General features: G+C 33.7%; 1 pseudogene; it reads right to left on the reverse strand.

The window, feature by feature from the left end:
* Positions 1–11113: 11113 nt before the first annotated feature.
* Positions 11114–12500, reverse strand: part of LOC137628736 (QRFP-like peptide receptor) — a 47481-nt pseudogene continuing 46094 nt past the window's right edge.

Here is a 12500-nt window from a genome sequence, read left to right on the forward strand (position 1 = left end):
AAGATCAAGGTCGAGCAAAAGGTCAGCAGAATTAACCCTAACCTTAACCCTAAGTTTACACATGGCTGTCCACAGGCTTCAAATATGTTTACGGTCTAAATTGATTCTGGAAAAGGCAAGCTGGTTTCCAGAAATAAGCTGCCATAGCGGAGGTATGCATTCTCAGAGATCTTTTCTAGTTTTTTATTCTGCTTCATTCTTCTTCATCTATTATTGCCCGAGTTGACAGAAGAGAAATAGAAACTTCCCCATATTCTATTGAACGTAATTCCAAAATCCCAGGAAATTCCCCATATTCTATTGAACGTAATTCCAGAATTCCATGAAATTCCCCGTATTCTATTGAACGCAATTCCAGAATTCCATGAAATTCCCCGTATTTTATTGAACGCAATTTCAGAATTCCAGGAAACTCCCCATATTCTATTGAACGCAATTTCAGAATTACAGGAAACTCCCCATGTGCCATTGAACGCAGTTTTAGAATTCCAGGAAACTCCCCATATTCTATTGAATGTAATTCCAGAATTCCATGAAATTCCCCGTATTCTATTGAACGCAATTTCAGAATTCCAGGAAACTCCCCATATTCTATTGAATGCAATTTCAGAATTCCAGGAAACTCCCCATATTCTATGGAACGCAATTCCAGAATTCCATGAAATTCCCCGTATTCTATTGAACGCAATTTCAGAATTACAGGAAACTCACCATGTGCCGTTGAATGCAGTTTTAGAATCCCAGGAAACTCCCCATATTCTATTGAATGCAATTTCAGAATTCCAGGAAACTCCCCGTATTCTATTGAACGCAATTTCAGAATTACAGGAAACTTCCCATGTGCCATTGAATGCAGTTTTAGAATTCCAGGAAACTCCCCATATTCTATTGAACGCAATTTCAGAATTCCAGGAAATTCCACCTATTCCATTGAAGGCAATTCCAGAATTCCAGTAAATCCTGATTTATTAGCTCTTGCTAAAACAATCCTACCGCTCATCGTAAAAATAAGCATCCTCTAATCACGTAATTTCCTGGAATAACTCAACTCGTAAGTTCCTATTTCCTGGAATCTAGTTTTCTGGATGCAGGGTGATTCCGGTCTTTTTTATTTTTCCTTTTCAATTTAGGAAATTCATCACTTCTGGAAATAGAAACGGACAGATATAGAGTGAATTTCCGTATATTTTTATTATTCCATTTCCGCTTGAAGTTTTTTGTCTCCGCTGAATATTGTCAACGATGTAAAGATTCAATTTTTTATAGATTTTTTTTCTATTTTTTGTTTTCAAGAAAACACATTTTCTTCCCCAATGTTATTCATAAATTAAGGGGTCGGTTGCCTGATCCGCTCTCTCCAATGCCTTTGATCAAAGGTATCCTCTTCAAGAAAACACATAGAGTACTATTAAGTTACTTTACATACCACGTATGTTATCATACACTTCAAATATAGCTAAAATTGGAAAAATTTAAGATACTAAAGATCCGGCTGATGGTTTAATATTAAATGAAAAATTTTACTCATTTCCATTTTCAATCCATACGGGATTTGTGAATACAAAAATAAAGATTATTCGAGTAAAGCAACAAAAGTTAATTCACTATAATTCTTTTCCTTACATATTCTATCTTTGTCTTAGATAGATAAGAGTCGCTTCATTTGCATATTTTTCTTTTCACTCCTAATTATATATACCACCCGTCCCCCTCTCTCAAATTCATGAATATTTATCTATTTTTTTTTTTCCAAGACATAAATCCATCTTTTCGATCAAACCTCTATGGAATGATAGTGACGTAATGTGTCACTCATTTTACGCTCTGGATAAATACTGTATTTACACAGTACTTTTGTCCTTTTTATAGAATTCTTTTGTGCGAGGGACAGTGTTTGCAGAGTCAATATAAGCTAAAAACTCCTGTCTTTATATATATGAAAATGTTGACCCGAAATTTCGAGTGCCAATCGAGGGAAAATTCAATTGCTGTAAATCGTATCATTTTTAATCCCTCGCCCAACGATCAAGAGAAGTTTTTAGGAGTTTTTTTTATCAATATGAAATCAAGTCAATTTCACTGATTACATCCATTAATTTTGTATATTGCTTTGACCTTTAATCTACTTTATATCAAACCTGTGACCTTTGACCTTTTATCTGCATTACATAAAACCTGTGACCTTTTATTGGTGTTATTTAGAAGTGTATTATAAATAACAAAATTATCATTTATTTGTGATACAATTTTATAGGTAGTGGGTTGGCCAAGATACCAGCCACTCTTTTGAGATACTACCAATAGAGTTATTGGGTCTTTTGACTGACTAGACAGCACTACATTGGACCCCTCTCTCTGGTTACGGCTCATTTCATCTTTGTCGATACATAAACAGAATAGTCTGGACTTTGCTTTACACATTTTCCTGGACTGTAATTGTTCAGTGGCTACTTTCTCTTGGTATAGGTAGAAGAGACCTTTTAGCTATGGTAATCAGCTCTTCTAGGAGAAGAACAATCCGAAATCAAACCATTGTTCTCTAGTCTTGGGTAGTGCTATAGCCTCTTTACCATGGTCTTCCACTGTCTTTGGGTTAGAGTTCTCTTGCTTGAGGATACACTAGGGCTCACTGTTCTATCTTATGTCTCTCCCTCTTGTTTTGTTAAATTAATGTTATTAGTGATCTTGAAATATTTTATTTTTCATTGTTTGCTTTCCTCACTGGACTAGCTTTGTTGAAAAAGATATTATTCTGATATAATGAAATCCAACTTGAGTTTTATGTTTCTATTAAGGCAAAAAAAAAAAAAATAAACATATTTAGAACTAGGTTTTGTGGTGAAAGGGTTTGTGTATTAACATGATTAGCCAAGGTATCTTAGTCAGAGCCACCCATACTAGGTTGGTTTGCTGTGAGTTATCAGACAAAATCTCCCACTATCACCAGACCGCAATTGGCTTATGTAGTGTTGAAAACTGGTTAAACTCCAAACATAAAGACATGTTTGAGGCCTTTGTCCTGCAGTCGACTAGATACGGCTGCATTTGCTGTTGTTGTTGTTGTTGTTGTTATTGTTGTTGTTGTTGATTTGGTAGGAGTAATTTCATTCAAAGGTTTCATTTCGTAATAGAGTGATAAAATTAATTACCATTTCATTCACTGCCAATCATTATTCTTTATTTCATCAATATTTATTGCCATTAAAAAATAGGTGTTTTGAATAAACTCATTACCCGTATATCACATTTATTGAAGTCACGACATTTAATACATCAATGTCATTCATCACATCACTCGTTTTGAGGAATATTAATGAAATGCTGTATGATGAAGTTATAGGAATACATCTCTCATATATGATGAAGTTATATGAATACATCTCTCATATATGATGAAGTTATATGAATACATCTCTCATATGTGATGAAGTTTTATGAATACATCTCTCATATATGATGAAGTTATATGAATACATCTCTCATATGTGACGAAGTTATATGAATACATCTCTCATATATGATGAAGTTATATGAATACATCTCTCATATGTGATGAAGTTATATGAATACATCTCTCATATAGGATGAAGTTATGTGAATATATCTCTCACATATGATGAAGTTATGTGAATATATCATTCATATATGATGAAGTTTTATGAATGCATCTGTCATATATGATGAAGTTTTATGAATGCATCTCTCATATGTGATGAAGTTATATGAATACATCTCTCATATATGACGAGGTTATATGAATACATCTCTCATATATGATGAAGTTATATGATTACTTCTCTCATATATGATGAAGTTATATGAATACATCTCTCATATATGATGAAGTTTTATGAATACATCTCTCATATGTGATGAAGTTATATGAATACATCTCTCATATGATGAAGTTATGTGAATATATCTCTCATATATGACGAAGTTACATGAATACATCTCTCATATATGATGAAGTTATGTGAATATATCTCTCATATATGACGAAGTTATATGAATACATCTCTCTTATATGATGAAGTTATGACTACATCTTTCATATATGATGGAGTTTTATGAATACATCTCATATATGATGAAGTTTTATGAATACATCTCCCATATATGATGAAGTTATATGAATACATCTCTCATATATGATGCAGTTATATGAATACATCTCTCATATATGATGAAGTTTTATGAATACATCTCTCATATATGATGAAGTTATATGAATACATCTCTCATATGTGATGAAGTTATATGAATACATCTCTCATATATGATGAAGTTATATGAATACATCTCTCATATGTGATGAAGTTATATGAATGCATCTCTCATATATGATGAAGTTATATGAATACTTCTCTCATATTTGATGGAGTTATATGAATACATCTCTCGTATATGATGAAGTTATATGAATACATGTCTCATATATGATGAAGTTTTATGAATACATCTCATATATGATGAAGTTATATGAATACATCTCTCATATATGATGCAGTTATATGAATACATCTCTCATATATGATGAAGTTTTATGAATACATCTCTCATATATGATGAAGTTATATGAATACATCTCTCATATGTGATGAAGTTATATGAATACATCTCTCATATATGATGAAGTTATATAAATACATCTCTCATATGTGATGAAGTTATATGAATACATCTCTCATATATGATGAAGTTATATGAATACATCTCTCATATTTGATGGAGTTATATGAATGCATCTCTCATATATGATGAAGTTATATGAATACATCTCTCATATATGATGAAGTTTTATGAATGCATCTCTCATATATGATGACGTTATATGAATACATCTCTCATATATGATGAAGTTATATGAATGCATCTCTCATATATGATGAAGTTATATGAATACATCTCTCATATTTGATGGAGTTATATGAATGCATCTCTCATATATGATGAAGTTATATGAATACATCTCTCATATATGATGAAGTTATATGAATACATCTCTCATATGATGAAGTTATGTGAATATAACTCTAATATATGATGAAGTTATGTGAATATATCTCTCATATATGATGAAGTTGTATGAATACATCTCTCATATATGACGAAGTTACATGAATACATCTCTCGTATGATGAAGTTATGTGAATATATCTCTCATATATGATGAGGTTATATGAATACATCTCTCATATATGATGAGGTTATATGAATACATGTCTCATATTTGATGAAGTTATATGAATACATGTCTCATATTTGATGAAGTTATATGACTACATCTTTCATATATGATGGAGTTATATGAATACATCTCTCAAATATGATGAAGTTGTATGAATACATCTCACATATATGATGAAGTTATATGAATGCATCTCTCATATGACGAAGTTATATGAATACTTCTCTCATATATGATGAAGTTATATGAATACATCTCTCATATGATGAAGTTATGTGAATATATCTCTCATATATGATGAAGTTATGTGAATATATCTCTCATATATGATGAAGTTATAGGAATACATCTCTCATATATGATGAAGTTATATGAATACATCTCTCATATATGATGAAGTTATATGAATACATCTCTCATATATGATGAAGTTATATGAATACATCTCTCATATATGATGGAGTTATATGACTACATCTTTCATATATGATGAAGTTATATGAATACATCTCTCATATATGATGAAGTTATAGGAATACATCTCTCATATATGATGAAGTTATAGGAATACATCTCTCATATATGACGAAGTTATATGAATACATCTCTCATATATGATGAAGTTATGTGAATATATCTCTCATATATGATGAAGTTATGTGAATATATCTCTCATATATGATGAAGTTATATGAATACTTCTCTCATATATGAAGTTATATGAATACATCTCTCATATTTGATGAAGTTATATGAATACATCTCTCATATATGATGAAGTTATATGACTACATCTCTCAAATATGATGAAGTTATATGAATACATCTCATATATGACGAAGTTACATGAATACATCTCTCATATATGATGAAGTTATGTGAATATATCTCTCATATATGACGAAGTTATATGAATACTTCTCTCATATATGAAGTTATATGAATACATCTCTCATATATGATGAAGTTATATGAATACATCTCTCATATATGATGAAGTTATAGGAATACATCTCTCATATATGATGAGGTTATATGAATACATCTCTCATATATGATGAAGTTATATGAACACATGTCTCATATTTGATGAAGTTATATGAATACATGTCTCATATTTGATGAAGTTATATGAATACATCTCTCATATATGATGGAGTTATAGGAATACATCTCTCAAATATGATGAAGTTATATGAATACATCTCTCATATATGAAGTTATATGAATACATCTCTCATATATGAAGTTATATGAATACATCTCTCATATATGAAGTTATATGAATACATCTCTCATATATGATGGAGTTATATGAATACATCTCTCATATATGATGAAGTTATATGAATACATCTCTCATATATGATGCAGTTATATGAATACATCTCTCATATGTGATGAAGTTATATGAATACATCTCTCATATATGACGAAGTTATATGAATACATCTCTCATATATGATGAAGTTATGTGAATATATCTCTCATATATGATGAAGTTATATGAATACATCTCTCATATATGATGAAGTTATGTGAATATATCTCTGATATATGACGAAGTTATATGAATACATCTCTCATATATGATGAAGTTATATGAATACATCTCTCATATATGACGAAGTTATATGAATACATCTCTCATATATGATGAAGTTATATGAATACATCTCTCATATATGACGAAGTTATATGAATACATCTCTCATATATGACTGTGAAAGTATAGACCATTGGTAAAAATGCATCACTGGTTTCAAGTCGCAATTTCGTACACTGTTTAAAAGTTGTCGTAAAAATACAGTAAAAATACAGTAAAAATCCTGAAATAAATGTTACCAGACATTTAACGTTTTACAAACGGATATATTAACGCAAAGGAGTGATTTTACTCTCACCAACCGTTGATAATAACAAAGTAAGTTCAAAATTACGGTCGCCTGTGTGTCTGAAAGTACGTCTGAGAACCGTATATTTTTACGGAGATTTTCCGATTAAAATTACGGTTTTTTTTTTAACAGTGTAACATCGTCTTATCCTGCACTGAATGTCAGAAAAAACGTCCTTTGTTATAATGAATTATTAATGGATGTTATGTCATCCTGATAGGACCTTCTAGTAAGGAGAAATTTGATTTATCCAGGATGTCATCCTGATAGGACATTTTAGTAAGGAGAAATTTAATTTATCCAGGATGTCATCCTGATAGGACCTTCTAGTAAGGAGAAATTTAATTTATCCAGGATGTCATCCTGATAGGACCTTCTAGTAAGGAGAAATTTGGTTTATCCAGGATGTCATCCTGATAGGACCTTCTAGTAAGGAGAAATTTGGTTTATCCAGGATGTCATCCTGATAGGACCTTCTAGTAAGGAGAAATTTGGTTTATCCAGGATGTCATCCTGATAGGACCTTCTAGTAAGGAGAAATTTGGTTTATCCAGGATGTCATCCTGATAGGACCTTCTAGTAAGGAGAAATTTAATTTATCCAGGATGTCATCCTGATAGGACCTTCTAGTAAGGAGAAATTTGATTTATCCAGGATGTCATCCTGATAGGACCTTCTAGTAAGGAGAAATTTGGTTTATCCAGGACTGACGAAGGAATGGGTTTGGGGAAGAAATGTCTGCTTTGCGGCGCCCCTGATTTGAGTTTGGACTCCAGCCTTGGTCGACATATTGTGTCATCCTCATCGTCAATTTCGTCAACTGTCCATCTTCAGTGTTCGTGCCATTCAGCACGAAGAACAGCTTCAACATTACACTATTAAAAAAAACCGTAATTTTAACCTGAAAGTCTCCGTAAAAAATATACTGTTCTCAACCGTATTTCAGTAAAATACAGGCAACCGTAATTTTACCTTACTTTGTTATTATTTTTTACGGTTTGGTGACTGTAATATCACTCCTTTACGTCAATATATCCGTTTTTAAAACGGTAAAAATCCTGGAATAAATGTTGCCAGATATTTGCCGTTTTTTTAATGCAAGAGCCCGTGGTCCTCCTTGTATATGCGGGTTAATCCAAATCATCTTCATCATGCTGAAGTTTCGTATCTCCACGAAACTCGAAAGGAATCCGGGAGTGAAAGTTTCCACTATGAGGAATCTGAGAGCAAGAGAAGTTCCACCAAATGTCGATACGATTTATCTGTCTCTCCGGAAAGTTTTCACAACTCGATTCTTCTCAGTGACTTGAGTGTCAAAACTTGGAGGCGACTTAAGATTGGACAGTATATTTGTTTAGATATCCTTACAATGTTCACAATACGATTAATTCACGACGATAAAAAATATTCACAGCTTTATTACAGAGTTTTATTTTTTTTTTATTTTGAATACATGTTTACATCTCATCTTTGTATACATTTCCGGTTCGAAAACAAAATTATTTCACTCGAACGCCACAAATGTATATAGCTTATATACCAACTATCTCATCTGGTAGATCCTTCTGGGTTTTTACAATTGGAATATCTTTCTATATATCCGGGGTCATGATATATGAATTTGTTGAGGTGGTTTGGCCATGTTGAGAGAATGGAAAATGGTTGTCTGCTAAAGAAGGTGATGAATGCAAGAGTTGATGGGAGAAGTACAAGAGGAAGGCCAAGGTTTGGGTGGATGGATGGAGTGAAGAAAGCTCTGGGTGATAGGAGGATAGATGTGAGAGAGACAAGAGAGCGTGCTAGAAATAGGAATGAATGGCGAGCGTTTGTGACGCAGTTCCGGTAGGCCCTGCTGCTTCTTCTGGTCGCCTTGGATGACCGCGGAGGTAGCAGCAGCAGGGATTTCAGCGTTATGAAGCTTCATCTGTGGTGGATAATGGGGGAGGGAGGGCTGTGGCACCCTAACAGTACCAGCCAAACTCGGTTGAGTCCCTCGTCAGGCTGGGAGGAACGTAGAGAGGAAAGGTCCCCTTTTTTTCATTTGTTTGATGTCAGCTACCCCCCAAAATTGGGGGAAGTGCCTCGGTATATGTGTAATGATATATCTACAAAATTTTTTTTAAGGAAACCCTCTTCAGTTATATATATACATTGACAATATCGATAATGAATTATCTTGTAAGATAAAATTTCTATTGAACTTGAAATTGAATAACATTATCTGAAGTACAGTTAACTTCATTAATTCTGGTACACTGTCGTCACCCTAATTTCCTATGATGTTTACAGGAGTTTTGAGTCCGGCTGTACCTGAAATCTATAGTCTTTTAAGGTGATATTTACCAGTTTAATCACTGTAGTTTGACCGTTTTTTCATTTATTGTAAAAGATTTATGTACATAGATAAGGTGATGAAAAATTGTACCATCAAGAAATAACTTTTCACTTTTTCTCCCGATGTCAAAAATATCTGAGATTTCTATACAACTTCATTTTAGCTCATTCTTATGCGAGCCTTATACAGCCTCACGGGATCGTTTTTTTCTACCAAATGAATCTCATTTCCAACCTCATTATAAACGTATTGAAGTCGTACGTTTCATCCCCTAGGATCGAACTGTAATCAGCTGGGAATAAAGCATACTTTTTACTCTCGGTGATTGAATGTTCAACGAGTTTGGGTTGTATTTTAAACCGCAAGAAGGGCGTACTTTCTACCTATATATGTCAAGATTCCACTAAGCTGAAGACATATTTCAAACCAGTAGGTTGTACTTTTAAGTAACCAAGTTGTATTTAGGTCGTATTTCAAACCCAAAGAAGGTCGTACTTTCTACCTATACGTGTCAAGCTTCCAACCAACTGAAGATATTTCAAATCAGTAGGATGTACTTTCAATCAACCTATCCATATTTGGGTCGTATTTTAAACCCCCCAAAAGTGTACTTTCAACCAACCCAGCTGTATTTAGGTCTTATTTTAAACCCAAAGAAGGTCGTACTTTCTACCTATCTCTGGCAAGCGTCCACCCAACTGAAAACATATTTCAAATCAGTAGGTTGTACTTTCAATCAACCTATCCATATTTGGGTCGTATTGTAAACCCCCCAAAAGTCGTATTTTCTACCTATCTGTGTCAAGCGTCCAACCAACTGAAGATATTTCAAATCAGTAGGATGTACTTTCAACCAACCCAGTTGTATTTAGGTCGTATTTTAAACCCAAAGAAGGTCGTACTTTCTACCTATCTGTGACAAGCGTCCACAAAACTGAAGATATTTCAAACCAGTAGGGTGTACTTTTAAGTAACCAAGTTGTATTTAGGTCGTATTTCAAACCCAAAAAAGGTCGTATTTTCTACCTATATGTGTCAAGATTCCACCCAACTGAAAACATATTTCAAATCAGTAGGATGTACTTTCAACCAACCCAGCTGTATTTAGGTCGTATTTTAAACCCAAAGAAGGTCATACTTTCTACCTATCTGCGTCAAGCGTCCACAAAACTGAAAACATATTTCAAATCAGTAGGTTATACTTTCAATCAACCTAGCCATATTTGGGTCGTATTTTAAACCCAAAGAGATAGTATTTTGTACCTTTATGTACCAAGCTTCCAACCAACTGAAGACATATGTCAAATCAGTAGGGTGTACTTTTAACCAACCCAGTTGTATTTGGGTCGTATTATAAACCCAATGAAGGTCGTATTTCTACCTTTATGTACCAAGCTTCCAACCAACTGAAGACATATGTCAAATCAGTAGGGTGTACTTTTAACTAACCCAGTTGTATTTGGGTCGTATTATAAACCCAATGAAGGTCGTATTTCTACCTTTATGTACCAAGCTTCCAACCAACTGAAAACATATTTCAAATCACCCAGCTGTGTTTAGGTCGTATTTTAAACCCAGGGAAGGTCGTACTTTCTACTTATAGGTGGCAAGCTTCCAACCAATTGAAGACAGTCTCCAACCAACTGAAGACATAATTCAAACCAATTGCTTCCATTTAACCATCTAGGGTCGTAGCTATGACCCATGTCGCTCCTTCATCTCAGGAGTCTCAGCATCAGTTTTCTGAAGCTTGCAAACGAAATGCGAGTCTTGTAAGTTGTTCAGAAGTTAGGATGGGGTCGTTTTCATCATCAGCATTGTCTCTTGGGTCGTACTTCTGCTGTAGCTAAAGTAATAGAAATAAAAAAATCGTCAGTCGATGCCATTTGCAATGTTATATTTTTTAATGTAATATACTCGTTTTCATTAGCATATGTTGATTATTGAAATCTAAAAATTATATTAATATCAAATGAAATTTAAGCACATTGGCATTAAAAATTACCATTGGAAATTAACCCTTTTACCCCCAGGCTATTTGGAAATTTCCAACCCTTAACCCCCAGGGGTTATTTTTTTTTTCACACATTTCTCTAACAGCCTTAATTTTTGTCATAGAGAGGTCAGGTTGGTCTCATTTTCTTGGAAAATGCCTGAATTTTCTCAAAAAATTATCAAAAATATGAAAAAATAAATTTAAATAGCATTTTTTTGCAAGGACGTACCGGTACGTCCATGGGGGTAAAGGGATGAGTTTTGTGAAACGTACCAGTACGTCCTTTGGGGGTAAAAGGGTTAATATTAGCCAGTGGATATTTTTTCAGGTGTAATAGAGTTAATGTTAACATTAAATACATTTTAAACACATTACCATTCAAAAATTCAATATTAGTCCAGTGGATATTTTTTCAGGTGTAATAGAGCTAACATCAACATTAAATACATTTTAAACACATTAATATAAATAATTCAATATTAGCCCAGTGGGTATTTTCCTCACATCATGCACTTCTAAGAATGAGAGAAAACTAGCCTGTAAACCTAAGAACTAACAACTGAAACTGCTGAATAACAGCAGCTATAGTCAGTTTATTTTAGTGAGGCAGATTTGCACCGACTCACAGGGGTGCCCTTTTAGATCAGAAAAGTTTCCTAATAGCTGATTGGTCGGACAAAAATATTTCCAACCAATCAGCTATTAGGAAACTTTTCCGAGCTAAAAGGGCACCCCTACACCGACTCACTGGCGTGCCCTATTAGCTCGGAAAAAGGTTTCCTAACAGCTGATTGGTCGGAAATATTTTTGTCCGACCAATCAGCTATTAGGAAACCTTTCCGAGCTAAAAGGGCACCCCTACACTGACTCGCAGGGGTGCCCTTTTAGCTCGGATAAAGTTTCCTAACAGCTGATTGGTCGGAAATGTTTTTGTCCGACCAATCAGCTATTAGGAAACTTTTCCGAGCTAAAAGGGCACCCCTGCACCGACTCACTGGGGTGCCCTTTTAGCTCGGACAAAGTTTCCTAACAGCTAATTGGTCGGAAATATTTTTGTCCGACCAATCAGCTATTAGGAAACCT

This window comes from Palaemon carinicauda, chromosome 36 (assembly GCF_036898095.1).
Source record: "Palaemon carinicauda isolate YSFRI2023 chromosome 36, ASM3689809v2, whole genome shotgun sequence".
NCBI classification, from domain to species: Eukaryota; Metazoa; Arthropoda; class Malacostraca; order Decapoda; family Palaemonidae; genus Palaemon; species Palaemon carinicauda.